We start from the raw sequence: 15,515 nt of genomic DNA, 5'->3' as shown, positions 1-15,515 counted from the left end.
TTAAAAAAAGACAGCACGCGCAATACAATTCAAATTCGTTGAATTGTAAAAAGATCAACTGATATTATACATAAATGACAAAAAATGTTCCAATTGGCTATGCAGTTTCAGTATGATCTTAAAATCAAGTTTCACTCAGGTTATAAACTGAAGTCTGTAACAAAAATATTCACTACCTTGCGTAATCCAATGAGTTAAAGAAATTAAAATTCATGGATTTGAAACATTGAATGAGGTCAGTCGGCAATCAAACGGAAAATCTTGACTTATGTAAAACAAAAAGCTAATCGTAAAGTAAAGCAAATTTATAGATAAGAAGGGACAAATCCCGAACAACAATTGAAGGAATTGAATTAACTAATGAACCAAGCATCACCATATTTCATAGCAACATCAAGCTTTGATTATCAACAAAACATGTGCCTAGATGCACAAAAACGAACAAAAAGTTTAAAATCGAAAACAGTTCCAAAAACTCTTTGTTAGGTTGCATGCACCAGTCTTGCAGATATCAGCGAGAAACTTATAAAAAGTGCTCAAAAGTAAACTGAAAATTGGAAAAAATCTTTCTTTTGTATTATCGAAGCAAAGAAAAGCAATAATTCTATCTTAAAGCCCTTAATAACTGAGCAAAATTGAAAACTGAAAAGAAAGAAAAATAAATTAAACTAGATTAGGCCAATGAGAACTGCTATTATTGAGATTAAACGACAAGAAAACAAAAGCAGCAAAAGCGGGTAAAAATGCAGAAATGTATTCGACTTTGTAGATAAAAAAAAGAAAATTCAAAACAACCCGCTGTAAACTCAAACTAGCAATCAAATATCTTTTGCTTCATAAGAAAGGGGAAGGGTAAAAAAGTCAGCACAGATCTTTAAAAAAAGACAGCACACGCAACAAAATTCAAATTCGTTGAATTGTAAAAAGATCAACAGATATTATACATAAATGACAAAAATTGTTCTAATTGGCTATGCAGTTTCAGTATGATCCTAAAATCAAGTTTCACTTAGGTTATAAACTGAAGTCTGTTAACAAAAATATTCACTACCTTGCGTAATCCAATGAGTTAAAGAAATTAAAATTCATGGATTTGAAACATTGAATGAGGTCAGTCGGCAATCAAACGGGAAAATCTTGACTTATGTAAAACAAAAAGCTAATCGTAAAGTAAAGCAAATTTATAGACAAGAAGGGACAAATCCCGAACAACAATGGAAAGAATTGAATTAACTAATGAACCAAGCATCAACATCTTTCATAGCAACATCAAGCTTTGATTATCAACAAAACATGTGCCTAGATGCACAAAAACGAACAAAAAGTTAAATCGAAAACAGTTCCAAAAACTCTTTGTTAGGTTGCATGCACCAATCTTGCAGATATCAGCGAGAAACTTATAAAAAGTGCTCAAAAGTAAACTGAAAATTGGAAAAAATCTTTCTTTTGTATTATCGAAGCAAAGAAAAGCAATAATTCTATCTTAAAGCCCTTAATAACTGAGCAAAGTTGAAAACCGAAAAGAAAAAAAAATAATTAAACTAGATTAGGCCAATGAGAACTGCTATTATTGAGATTAAACAAGAAAACAAAAGCAGCAAAAGCGGGTAAAAATGCAGAAATGTATTCGACTTTGTAGATTAAAAAAAGAAAAGTCAAAACAACCCGCTATAAACTCAAACTAGCAATCAAAAATCTTTTGCTTCACAAGAAAGGGGAAGGGTAAAAAAGTCAGCACAGATCTTTAAAAAAAGACAGCACACGCAACAAAATTCAAATTCGTTGAATTGTAAAAAGATCAACAGATATTATACATAAATGACAAAAAATGTTCTAATTGGCTATGCAGTTTCAGTATGATCCTAAAATCAAATTTCACTCAGGTTATAAACTGAAGTCTGTTAACAAAAATATTCACTACCTTGCGTAATCCAATGAGTTAAAGAAATTAAAATTCATGGATTTGAAACATTGAATGAGGTCAGTCGGCAATCAAACGGGAAAATCTTGACTTATGTAAAACAAAAAGCTAATCGTAAAGTAAAGCAAATTTATAGACAAGAAGGGACAAATCCCGAACAACAATTGAAAGAATTGAATTAACTAATGAACCAAGCATCACCATCTTTCATAGCAACATCAAGCTTTGATTATCAACAGAACATGTGCCTAAATGCACAAAAACGAACAAAAAGTTTAAAATCGGAATTAGTTCCAAAAACTCTTTGTTAGGTTGCATGCACCAATCTTGCAGATATCAGCGAGAAACTTATAAAAAGTGCTCAAAAGTAAACTAAAAATTGGAAAAAATCTTTCTTTTGTATTATAGAAGCAAAGAAAAGCAATAATTCTATCTTAAAGCACGTAATAACTGAGCAAAGTTGAAAACTGAAAAGAAAGAAAGATAAATTAAACTAGACTAGGCCACTGAGAACTGCTATTATTGAGATTAAACGACAAGAAAACAAAAGCAGCAAAAGCGGGTAAAAATGAAGAAATATATTCGACTTTGTAGATAACAAAAGAAATTTCAAAACAACCCGCTATAAACTCAAACTAGCAATCAAATATCTTTTGCTTCATAAGAGAGGGGAAGGGCAAAAAAAGTGAGCACAGATCTTTAAAAAAAGACAGCACGCGCAATACAATTCAAATTCGTTGAATTGTAAAAAGATCAACTGATATTATACATAAATGACAAAAAATGTTCCAATTGGTTATGCAGTTTCAGTATGATCTTAAAATCAAATTTCACTCAGGTTATAAACTGAAGTCTGTTAACAAAAACATTCACTACCTTGCGTAATCCAATGAGTTAAAGAAATTAAAATTCATGGATTTGAAACATTGAATGAGGTCAGTCGTCAATCAAACGGGAAAATCTTGACTTATGTAAAACAAAAAGGTAATCGTAAAGTAAAGCAAATTTATAGACAAGAAGGGACAAATCCCGAACAACAATTGAAAGAATTGAATTAACTAATGAACCAAGCATCTCCATCTTTCATAGCAACATCAAGCTTTGATTATCTACAAAACATGTGCCTAAAAGCACAAAAACGAACAAAAAGTTTAAAATGGAAAACAGTTCCAAAAACTCTTTGTTAGGTTGCATGCACCAATCTTACAGATATCAGCGAGAAACTTATAGAAAGTGCTCAAAAGTAAACTGAAAATTGAAAAAAAACTTTCTTTTTTATTATCGAAGCAAAGAAAAGCAATAATTCTATCTTAAAGCCCTTAATCACTGAGCAAAGTTGAAAACTGAAAACAAAGAAAAATAAATTAAACTAGATTAGGCCAATGAGAACTGCTATTAATGAGATTAAACGAAAAGAAAACAAAAGCAGCAAAAGCGGTTAAAAAAGCAGAAATGTATTCGACTTTGTAGATAAAAAAAGAAAATTCAAAACAACCCGCTATAAACTCAAACTAGCAATCAAATATCTTTTGCTTCATAAGAAAGGGGAAGGTTAAAAAAGTCAGTACAGATCTTTAAAAAAAGACAGCACACGCAACACAATTCAAATTCGTTGAAATGTAAAAAGATCAACAGATATTATACATAAAGGACAAAAAAGTTCTAATTGGCTATGCAGTTTCAGTATGATCTTAAAATCAAGTTTCACTCACGTTATAAACTGAAGTCTGTTAACAAAAATATTCACTACCTTGCGTAATCCAATGAGTTAAAGAAATTAAAATTCATGGATTTGAAACATTGAATGAGGTCAGTCGGCAACCAAACGGAAAATCTTGACTTATGTAAAACAAAAAGGTAATCGTAAAGTAAAGCAAATTTATAGACAAGAAGGGACAAATCCCGAACAACAATTGAAAGAATTAAATTAACTAATGAAACAAGCATCACCATCTTTCATAGCAACATCAAGCTTTGATTACCAACAAAACATGTGCCTAAATGCACAAAAACGAACAAAAAGTTTAAAATCGAAAACAGTTCCAAAAACTCTTTGTTAGGTTGCATGCACCAATCTTGCAGATATCAGCGAGAAACTTATAAAAAGTGCTCGAAAGTAAACTGAAAATTGAAAAAAAACTTTCTTTTTTATTATCGAAGCAAAGAAAAGCAATAATTCTATCTTAAAGCCCTTAATAACTGAGCAAAATTGAAAACTGAAAAGAAAGAAAAATAAATTAAACTAGATTAGGCCAATGAGAACTGCTATTATTGAGATTAAACGACAAGAAAACAAAAGCAGCAAAAGCGGGTAAAAATGCAGAAATGTATTCGACTTTGTAGATAAAAAAAGAAAATTCAAAACAACCCGCTATAAACTCAAACTAGCAAACAAATGTCTTTTGCTTCATAAGAAAGGGGAAGGGTAGAAAAGTCAGTACAGATCTTTAAAAAAAAGACAGCACACGCAACACAATTCAAATTCATTGAAATGTAAAAAGATCAACAGATATTATACAAGAAACAAGTAAAAAAAAGCTCAAAAATAAATTGAAAATTGACAAAAATCTGTTTGTTTTTGAAAAAAGGTATAATCGAAGCAATGAAAAGCAATAATTCCATCCTAAAGCCCTTAATAATTGAGCAAAGCTGAAAACTGAAAATAAAAAAATAAATTAAACTAGATTAGGCCAATGAGAACTGCTATTATTGAGATTAAACGACAAGAACACAAAAGCAGCAAAAGCGGGTAAAAATGCAGAAATGTATTCAACTTTGTTGATTAAAAATGACATTACAAAATTACAAAACAACCCGCTATAAACTCAAAATAGCAATCAAAATATCTTTTGCTCCATAAGAAACTCCTAAGATCTCTCTTTAATGAGGCTAACATCAAACTAAAGAAAACACTGGCAAACCTCGAAATAAACCACACTATTTTTCAATGAAAACAATGCCAATGGCATATAAAACATTAACTATGAACTAAAGATGATTGTTTTCATCAAATTTTGTCGCTTTAGCAGCTCATAAAAATAGTCCTTAATGAAACCAAGTCATAAGACCATAAAAAATACGAACAAAACTCAAAATAACCATTTGTTAAAACAAATGCAAAGAAACCATAGCAATGAACTAAAATGAATACATTGGATAGCCTATGCCTCATTTGTAACAAAACACATTTGAGTGGTAGAACAACAAAAGAACTACAAACCAAGAAAAAAATTAATATTTTTGAAAGCAGGTGACGTCAAATTAGTTGAAACCGTTTAATGTGAGAATACGATTAAATCGTTTTATAAATGGGACGCGTAAGGAATCCAATTACAGCTGTCTATAATAAGACCAAGTGAGAACAAAACCGAACTACATTATAAATTTAAACAAGCTTCAATGAAGCCATTAATAGCTATCAATGATGATAATAAAAAGAAAAAATTAAAAAAGCGGCAAGAACTGGCAAAAACAAAAAACATCTTTTTTTACTTCATAAGACAAACATTGTCAGTATTCTAAGTTGTTTGCCTTTTCAGTTGTTTAAACAAGAGCCACTTAAAAATTCGTACAGAAAATGAAAAAAAAACAGCAAAATCTGAACTCTTATTGCCATACGTGAAAAAAATTGCACTCAACAACCGAAAACTGGTTTAAATACCATTCTCTCACTTCACTTTAAATTCACTTTGAAAAAACCACTCCATTTGCCAATTCAAATTTCACTCGTCTTAATGCTCCAATTTAAATGAAATCACAATTCCAATTTGACTTCTCATTGACAAGGAAGGATAAAACAAAAGTGTGAAGAAATCTTTAAGGACAGCACAAGCAAAACAATTCAAATTCAGATAATGACAGATATCATACCTATATGTCAAAAAAAGTTCTAATGTCAATCTGATTCTAAAAATTATGCTTCAATTCAACAGATAAACTGAAGGCTATTGAGAAAAAAACTAACTTTGAAATCCGGCCAGTAATCGCTCTAATCAAATTTGAAAACATAATGCACTACAACTTAATGGCCGGGCTTTATGGATTTATCCCGAGTAGTTTGATTTTGCTCTTTGGACTTTCACCACATTCACTGCCTTGCCTAATCCAATGACTGAAAGAATTTAAAAGCCATTCAGTTTAACAGTTAGTGAGGTCAGTCGGCAACCAAACAAGAAAATCTCGACTTAGGTAAAACAAAAAAGTAATCGTAAAGTAAAGCGAACTTATAGACAAAAAGGGACAAGTCCCGAACAACAAATCAAAAAATTGAATTAAATAATTAACCAAACATCACAATTTTTATAGCAACTTCAAGCTTTGATAGTCAACATAACATGCGCCTAGATGCACAAAAACGAAAAAAAAAAATTAAAACAGAAAACAGTTCAAAAAAATTTGTTAGGTTGCATGCACCAACCATGTAGATATCAGCGAGAAACTAGTAAAAAGTGCTCAGAAGTAAATTGAAAATTGGAAAAAATATTTCTTTTGTATTATCGAAGCAATGAAAAGCAATAATTCTATCTTAAAGCCCTAAATAACTGAGCAAAGTTGACAACTGGAAAGAAAAATAAACTAAACTAGATTAGGCCAATGAGAACTGCTATTATTGAGATTAAACGACAAGAAAACAAAACAGCAAGAGCGGGTTAAAACGCAGAAATGTATTCGACTTTGTAGATAAAAATGAAATTTCAAAACAACCCGCTATAAAATCAAACTAGCAATCAGATTATCTTTTGCTTCAAAAGAAAGGGAAAGGGTAAAAAAGTGAGAACAGATCTTTAAAAAAAGACAGCACACGCACTACAATTCAAAATCGTTGAATTGTAAAAAGATCAATAGATATTTTACATAAATGTCAATATGCAGTTTCAGTATGATCCTAAAATCAAGTTTCACTCAGCTTATAAACTAAAGGCTGTTAACAAAAATATTCACTACCTTGCTTAATCCAATGAGTCAAAGAATTTAAAATTCATGGATTTGAAACAGTGAATGAGGTCAGTCGGCAATCAAACGTGAAATCTTGACTTAGGCAAGAAAAAGGTAATCGTAAAATAAAGCGAATATAAAAACATGACAGGACAAGTGCCTAACAGCGGTCCAAAGAATTGGAAATAACTTATGACCCAAACATCAACATTTTTAAAGCAACTTCAAGCTTTGAAAATCAACAAAACATGTGCCTTAACACGCAAAAACGAACAAAAAGTTAAAAACAAGAAAAAAAAACAATTAAAAAACTCCATGTTTTCCAGCAAACTAGCTTCACAATTATCATCAATCAGATCATATAGATAACTATATACTTTGATAGACTGCATCAACCTCACAACGAGAAACAGGTAAAAAGTGCGCAAAACAAAAGTTAAAAATGGCAAAAACAAGAATCTTTTTGAAAAAAAGTATTGTCGAAGAAACAAAAAGCAACCCATTTCATTCTATCAACAACTTAACAACTGAGCGTACCTAAAAACTGAAAGAAAAAATAAACTATATTAAACCAATGAGAAATGCTATTATTGAGCTTAAACGACACGAACACAAAAGCAACAAACACGGCTAAGAGTGCAAAAATGTATTCAATTTTTTGGAGATTAAATGACATTATAAAACCAACCCGCTATAAATTCAAGCCAACAATTAGATTATCTTATGCCTCATTAGAAACCACTAAGATCATTGTTTAATGAGGCTAAGTCATAAGACAAAGACCTAAAGAATATACTGGCAAACCTCGAAACAGACCACAAAACTTTTGCATAATAATGTCAATGGCGTGTAAACCGTTAACTATTAACTAAAAACGGATGTTTTCGGCAAATTGCACTGAATTTGCAGCTCATAAAATAAGTCTTTAATGAAACCAAGTCAAAAGACAACAAAAAAAGAAAAATATACGGGCAAAATTAAAAAAAAAACGAAATTATTTTTAAAACAAATGTCGAAGTTACAGAAACCTTTGCAATGAACTAATACGATTATATTGGATCACCTATGCCCCAGAATTTTATGCCAACAAACAGTCATTAAAAACAGATCCGCATTGAGGGATTCAGGCAAGTGAAATTTACCACAAATTGAAAACATGCGTTGCATTTTAACAGCACTCAGCAGGGAAAAAAGAGAAACAAACGGCTCAAATTGCCAACATAAAATTCAATCTCAAAAATCGAAGATTTGCTCAAACAACAATTCTTCACTGCACTTAATAGCAGCTTGAAAAAAATCACGGTTGAAAACCATCCGTTTTCTCCATCCTTTTACAACTCCAGCGGGGCTGAAACCACCACTCTAATTTTAATTCTAATTTACTTCAAAAATGCGAAAAAAGGGGAGCAGATCTTTAAAAAAAGACAGAGCAGGCAGAGAGATCAATTTTGAGAAAGAGCAAGCTATCTTCTTCGTAAGCTATTATTTGTGAACTCTGTAGGTAAACGCAATTTAAACTTTAAAAAACCCACAACCAGCAGCTTTAAAATTTGTCCGCGTTAAAAATTTCTGTATTTTCAGATATTTCAGCTAACAAAAAGCAATGGAAACCGAAATCAAATATTGCAATACCAGCCAAATAAGCAGCACCTCTGCTTTCTGTTAACTATAAAATTGATTATTGAACATTTTGCATTTTTACAATGTTCAGCTCGGAAACAATTGTTGAACAGCAAGCTGAACAAGGTCAACAGTCATTGGACAGAACAAGAAACCTCAACAGAAACTTAGGCAAAAATTAGAAAAAAGCGTTAGTTTTGCAAATTTTCAGCTCGGGGGTATCCGCAGGAAAATGACCTGCTTGTTTAAACATTTAGAACTTAAAGGCCATTTGAAATTTTTGTTAGAAAAACGTTTTTATAAACGCCAAGATAAATTTTGATACTCGTTGAGCTAAAAATATGGATTTTGAGTATTTACGATTTTTTACCCCGGAAACGGTTACAACCTATTTTTGTGCAGCTGGAAAAATTATTTTATAGCTAACATAAATAAGAAAAGACAATGTTAGACAAGATAAGAAAGATGCAGACGATTTGATGTGATGCAATAAAGGAGAAAAAACATTTGAAAATTGGCGCAATACAATTATATTTAACTAAATGAATAGAGTAAAATGTGCAGTTTGAGCACTTTTAAGAGATAGAATATAGGCGCAAAACGTTGCAACAACTGAGAGGTTCGAACCCATGCTTTCCCGGATAAGACTCACAGATCTTTTCCACTAAGCAAAACAGACTTTGGAAAATTTAAAGCAGAGCACAAAAAGCAAGAAATCATGCATGCGTGAAAAAGTCACTCAAAAAGTCAAGCCCAAGAATGTTCTAGAAATAAAAAACGAAAAGATCGCAATATAGCTACACTCAGCTTACAAGTTCACAGCTATGAAAACGGATAACAATCAACAAATTAAGCAAAATAATCCTTTTAACACTCAGCATAAAATTTAACAGCATAAAATTTCAAATTTAACTAATAACCAAAATCCGAAAAAGCTAAGCATAGCCAACTATTGACATTGTTTTTTTTTGGAAATATCACACGACAAAGCTAAAGCGTAAAAACAAATTATATAACTTTAAAATGTGCTAAGAAAGTAGACGTTAATTTCAACTATGCAGAGAAAACGATAAAAATATTTGGGTCTTTCCCATTATAGCCCCCCCCCCAGCTTAGTGGTCAGATAACCTATAGCCCCCCCCCCCCCAATCATGGTAATTATACCATAATGGGGGGGCTATAATTTCATGGGGGGGGCTATAATGGGAAAGACCCAAATATTTAAAATCTAAATAATTCGTAGCAACTTTTTATAAAGGAAAGCACAAAGGTCGAAGATAAATTAGATTTTCAATTGATACATACCATAAAGGTTTGACACAAGACATTGAATGTCGCAAACTTAAAAATTCAGTGCTGTTGCTAAAGGCAAGAACACGACAAAAGAAACAACGTGAAATCTGACCAACTTAATTAGACTCTGTTTCGGGCAATTCAAAGAGCAAAAACACAAATTGTGTTCACTGAATTGGGATCAAATTGAGCAATAGGAGAAGGCGTGACAGTGTGTAGTACAATATAGTAGAGTAATTCAACCAGGAGGAATGAATTGGAAAAGAGAGAGAAAGAGAATGAAGGAATGAACAAAGAGTGTGTTGGATCTACTCTACCCATGAGATACATATCAAATATTAACACAGGGGATATTCCGTTTCATCTTCATATAACAAACGTTTGATCGCGTGAGGTGATGGAGCGTGTGCATGGCATTTTGAGAGATAGCTTCCTGATAATTTCATTCCAACACACAGCTTTGTCCAGCAGTACTGAACAACTTTGAATTAATTTGAGCATCAAAGGTCTCCGGTCTGTTTGTCCTAGCAGACCAAAAGCACCTAAGATGATATAATAACATTGTAAACAAAAATAGAGTTAAAATATAGATCACAAAACAAAAATATGGCTTTATAAGAGCAATACTGCATTACAAATTTGCAAAAACGGCAAACGAAGTCGGAGAAGAAGCATAAAAATATTAAAGTATTTGAGCAAAAAGCTGGATTTTAGAAATTTGAAGCATCAATTTTTGAGAGCAAGAACATAACAATAAAAGTGAAAATAGTTCAACTATAAATTGATAGCTTTCATTCCTCCGATCTTTCAAATGATTCGTCCGTTCTCAGCACGAGCGAGCATCATGAAACTATAAAAGAAAGGAGGGGAATTACAAATTAAGTTGGTCATTGCAATAAATTGGAAGTTTGAACTTTAACAAGTCAGTCAAGTAAATTGAGAAAAGAAACTGCAATAGAAGACTCACTTTGACAAGTAATAATTTGTGACAACAGTTGGTTTAAAAATGACTGACATAATGAAAAAAAATTATAAAATTATGCTCAATCGGTCAACTGCAAAAACGAAAGGTTCAAAAATAAAGCATGTGTACGTTTGTTTCTGCAATAGACATATGCAATGGATCATGAAGTCACCGAATGATCATGTTTATATAGAAAAGAAAACAAAAATAAAATCAAGCAAATTCAAGATTCAATGGAATAACTATCAAGCTCGATACAAAAAGTTTTGAAGTTATATTCTTCATTGAAACTATTACGCAAACTGTCATTGCTCTCGAACGACTAGTGAGAGCTCTGATCTATTGCAGCCTGCTTCAGTTAGGGGGGGGTAACTAAAATCACTAAGGGGGGCTCCAAATGACATCATTAGAGATTATTATATACCACTATAACCACTAATAAAGTTTAACCACTAATAAAAGTAAATAATAGTCCGATTTCGGCACTTTTTCAATTGACTTTAAACAGTAAACTGCCGCCACTTAAGTTCAGCTGCTGCCACTTGTAAATCCGAGCAAAATTTAAGTCGCGCCAAACGAAAAGTCAAGGGCGTTAAAATCACTCGAAAATTCAAAACAGTCAAGCAAAAACTTGCATAAAACAACGCACACATCACGTTTACAATAAAAGCTTCAAAATTCATTCGAGAGCAATTAATAACTATATAAACAATTTCGTTAACCAAAAAAAAACGGGAAAATCTTTTGAAAAAAAAACAAACATGGAAAATAGGTGGTCAAAATTATTAAAACGAAGACCTGCCTATTAAATTTGTTGATCAAACTAAAACTGCGTTGTTGAAAAACAGAAAACTACTCAATAAAGCCACTGATGCGGTTTAAATCAGAGCAAAAAATAAAACAAAAAATCAACGGCGTAAAAGTCACTCGAAAAGTCAAAACGTTCAAGCAAAAAAATTGCATAAAAAACACACGTTTAAAATAAATGCTTCAATGAACCACGAGGCGCAATGAACCAAAGAACAAAAAGTTCGGGCAAAACTCTAAAATTCGCTCCTAATTAAAAAATAGACAGTGTAAAAAACTCTAAAGCAGTTGATGCATATTGAAACCATTCATATATACATGTAGAGAAAACATATACAACATTCCAACAAAACCACTCAGAGTTACAAACAGGACAAGAATTGATGGCAGAACTCAAAATGAACTTACAATTTTTGGTGGTGTCAAAATTATAGCAATCAATTGCAGCATATTCAGTACTTCAAATAATGGTAACAAAAAACCATTAGAAACAATCATATGATTGCTACTTACTACTCTCATGAACACTCAAAATAAGAAAACTGAGCACATGAAGATCAGCCAAATGAAAAGAGAATAAAAGAGATGAAAAAAGAAATTAGCCTTGGATCTGGTTGCCTGACCGAACAATGATATAGAGCGTAAGTTTATTAGTAAACATAGCCGGCAGATTGCCGAAAAATAGCTACCGTTGACGCGCTTGATGCATAACATAAGCGCTTGCTGCATAACATAAGCATAATAAAACTATACATAATTCAGCGTCTTAACTGAAAGCAATTAAGCTTTATACCAATGTCAGCTAGCAAACAATCCAATGAACTTTGATAACCTATTTCTCAATGACTAAATGACCGCGTTTTATCGGTTTATCCCATCTCTTTTGATTTTGATCTTTTGACTTTGACAGTCTTCACCACATTGCGTAATTGGATGCGCAAACGAATCTGAAATCCATTCAGTTGAAACAGTTAGTGAAACAAGTCAGATGTCAAACGTGAAAATCGTGACTTATATAAAACGAAAAACGTGATCAAAAGATAAAGCGAAATAAAAAAACCTAGCAGGACAAATCTTGAAATAAAATTCAAAGAAACGTATTAAATAAAAAATTGACATTCATTAACTCCGCTTTAAAAGTCAAATATGAGCTGTTAGTAATGATACTAAACAATAAAACACCACAAGATAAACAAAAACAAGCAAGACTAAAAATTCAACCTTTATTTTTTGAAAAGACAGGATCAACATCAAAAAACAACTGCTATTCACTCAAACTGCCAACTATATACCTCAATTCCTAATTTGCAACCTGTCATTAGATGTCGATGAGTCTTCTCACTAACAATACTAAATAACAAGACAAAAATAATCAAACATCGCAATAAAACTCGCTGAAACACTTTGAAAACACTTCGTATAAAAAAGCCACAGAACGCAACAGCTACTGAAAGATACAATTACATCATTTATTGAGTCCTCAAGGACCACCGTTGAGTCCAGTCATCAATGGGAATAAGTGATAAGACAGCAATAAAAACAACAAATACTGGCAAAACTTAAAACCACTAAGATTTAAAAAAAACGATTAACCGTAAAAGTCACAAAAAGCAATAGCTGTGAATTGAAAATACTTGCTTCAATTGAAGACTTTTTACCAATCAATGAGACCTGTCGATAATGAGACTAAGTTAAGACGACGAAGTAAAACAGAAAAAACTCAATATTATTGAAAACAATTACTGTCAAAGTAATAGAAAGCACTAGCTTTGAACAAAAACTATTGTATCGATAAACTTAACGCCCCCTATTAGCAGCATCAGAGACCTGTCCCCAATGAAATTAAATGATGAGACATCAAAAAGTACAGTAAATACTTGCAGAACTGAAAAATTCACTCAAAACTTTTGAGAAAAAATAGTGTCAAATTCATGAAAACCACTAGCTAATAACTCCAGGCATTAATTAGGTTCTTTTATGCCTCAATAGCATCCAATTCGACTTTTGATGGTACTAAGTGATAAGACAACAGATAATTTTGAAAAAGAGCAAAATCTAAAATTCAGTAATATTTTAAGACAACAAACAGTGGCAAAGTCATAAAATGTTTTACCTGCCCCTTAATGAGTTCAAGCAAAGGCAAATAGGCGCAAACACATATGTACCGTCTTAAAAGCACTGAATGAGAGGAGACTCGGAAAACAAAAGTCAAATTGACGTACCTGAAAAAAAACATCTCAAAAACCGCCAAAATGTTCAAACACCAATTTCTCACACCACTTTAAGGGTATTTTGAAAAAGTAATGCCTCTAACCTACTCTATTTTTCGCTCCCTTTAGTGCCACCAATAACCACTCTAATTTGACTTCTCACTGACGTGAAAAAGTTAAAATAAGCGTGAACAGATCTTAAAAAAAACATAGCAGACGTACAACTAGACCTAGAATGGACTATGAGTGAACTGGGGAAACCATTTCTTAAAAAATCAGATAAAAAAACAGAAAATCAATGTCAGAATACTTCATGTGAACAGAAAACCAATAGCGAGAAAAAAAATTTGGTGCAAACAACAATCTAGGCCTAGAATGAACTGAATGGATTGGGAAAAACGTATAGAAAACAATCGGATCCAAAAAATCGAAAAAAAAAACAGCAAAAACGAAAGTGTAATTGGCGCATGTGAACAAAAAACCACAAGCGAGAAAGAGAATTTTTGTTCAAACACAGTTTTCTTACTCTACTTTAAAATTAGAGCCAAAAAATTTCACGCCGCAAATGCACTCGCTTTTTCGCTCAGCTTCCTGTTTCAGCGTGACCAAAATCACTACTCAATTTGACTTCAAAAATCATGAAAAAGTGTGAACAGATCTCAAAAAAAGCGCCCCAATACAATTCAAATTCTTTGGATTGTAAAATGGAGAAAGCCTAAATAATAGCAGTTGAGAGGCTGACGGCGGCTAATAATAAGCTCTAACAATATTTCACCAACACGTCATGCCTTCTAGGTTTACTTGTTTACACCGTATCAAAAACGCAGTCTGAATATTTAAAAAATCTTAAAAATTTGTTCTCTATGAAAACGAAAGCCTCAATACAATCGACAAAGATGGTTATAAACTGCCTGATTTTGTTCCTTAAAGAACATGAAAAATAAAAAAGCATTATTAGTAATAGTCTGAACCAAACACTTTGGCAAACATCCAATGCCTGGTATAGTTCTGGTACAGTTCAAAGACTACAATCAGATAAAAACGTAAAGTTAATTCAAATACATTGTGCTTATTCGCGCACAACAAAGTAATATAAAATAGGGCTGCGCTTAGAAATCTGCAAAGGAATTTTAAGACAGATAGTGAAGTATAAGACAAAATCCAAAGTCGAACAGTGAACATTTGAATGTATTTCATTCTTATCATAAATTACCTGGAAACCTATTCTATGATAACTGGCATAAAAAAAGAACCACTAACAGTCTTCGAAATAAGCAACATAGTTTAAATAAAACATTAAGAAAAAAAACAAAATAGATCGGCAATGCAGCACATTTTTTTTCATTTGGTAAAAATTACCTCAAATATTTTCCGTTTACTGCTTTTTTCGAAAAAAAATCCTGAAAAATTAATATTATAAAAGATTACAAAAAGTTAATTAACTTTTGATAGTTTCGTTTTAAAAAATGCATGAGATATTAGCCAAAACCAAACAATTTTATAACAAAATATTTTAGTCCAACAAAAATATTTTGTTAAAATTTCAGCGCTGCGAACCCTTCAAATTTTTTTTTGCTTTTTCAGCTCCAACTAATAGTTTCATTGCTCTATTTAGTTGCTCCACGTAAATGCCATTATCTTGAGCTCTACTTAGTTGCACCTTGAGCTACAAAAAGGCACTATATATCGTCACAATGTCACATCGCTCTGGTCATTTTCAGGAGGGGTGACCTGCCTAGTAGGGAGATAATGTTCCTTTTGGACG

At 32.1% G+C, this 15,515-nt stretch overlaps 1 protein-coding gene across 5 annotated transcripts in view; it reads right to left on the bottom strand.

Annotated features, from left to right (window-relative positions):
• The window catches only part of LOC142342826 (four and a half LIM domains protein 2-like), a 74,965-nt gene that overhangs the window by 13,827 nt on the left and 45,623 nt on the right, over positions 1-15,515 (bottom strand). Inside the window, exon 1 of one of the 5 annotated variants that reach the window (XM_075394455.1) lies at positions 9,782-10,029. The exons of the other annotated variants lie outside the window; for them this stretch is intronic. The gene's annotated coding sequence lies outside the window, so the exon portion shown is untranslated. Of the gene's footprint in view, positions 1-9,781; positions 10,030-15,515 lie in introns of those variants that run through there. 5 annotated transcript variants of the gene reach the window in all.

Source organism: Convolutriloba macropyga, chromosome 1 (assembly GCF_964194025.1).
Source record: "Convolutriloba macropyga chromosome 1, txConMacr16.3, whole genome shotgun sequence".
NCBI lineage: Eukaryota > Metazoa > Xenacoelomorpha > Acoela > Convolutidae > Convolutriloba > Convolutriloba macropyga.
Note: the sequence above shows the minus strand (reverse complement) of the source record. Positions and strands in the feature narration are given on the sequence as shown.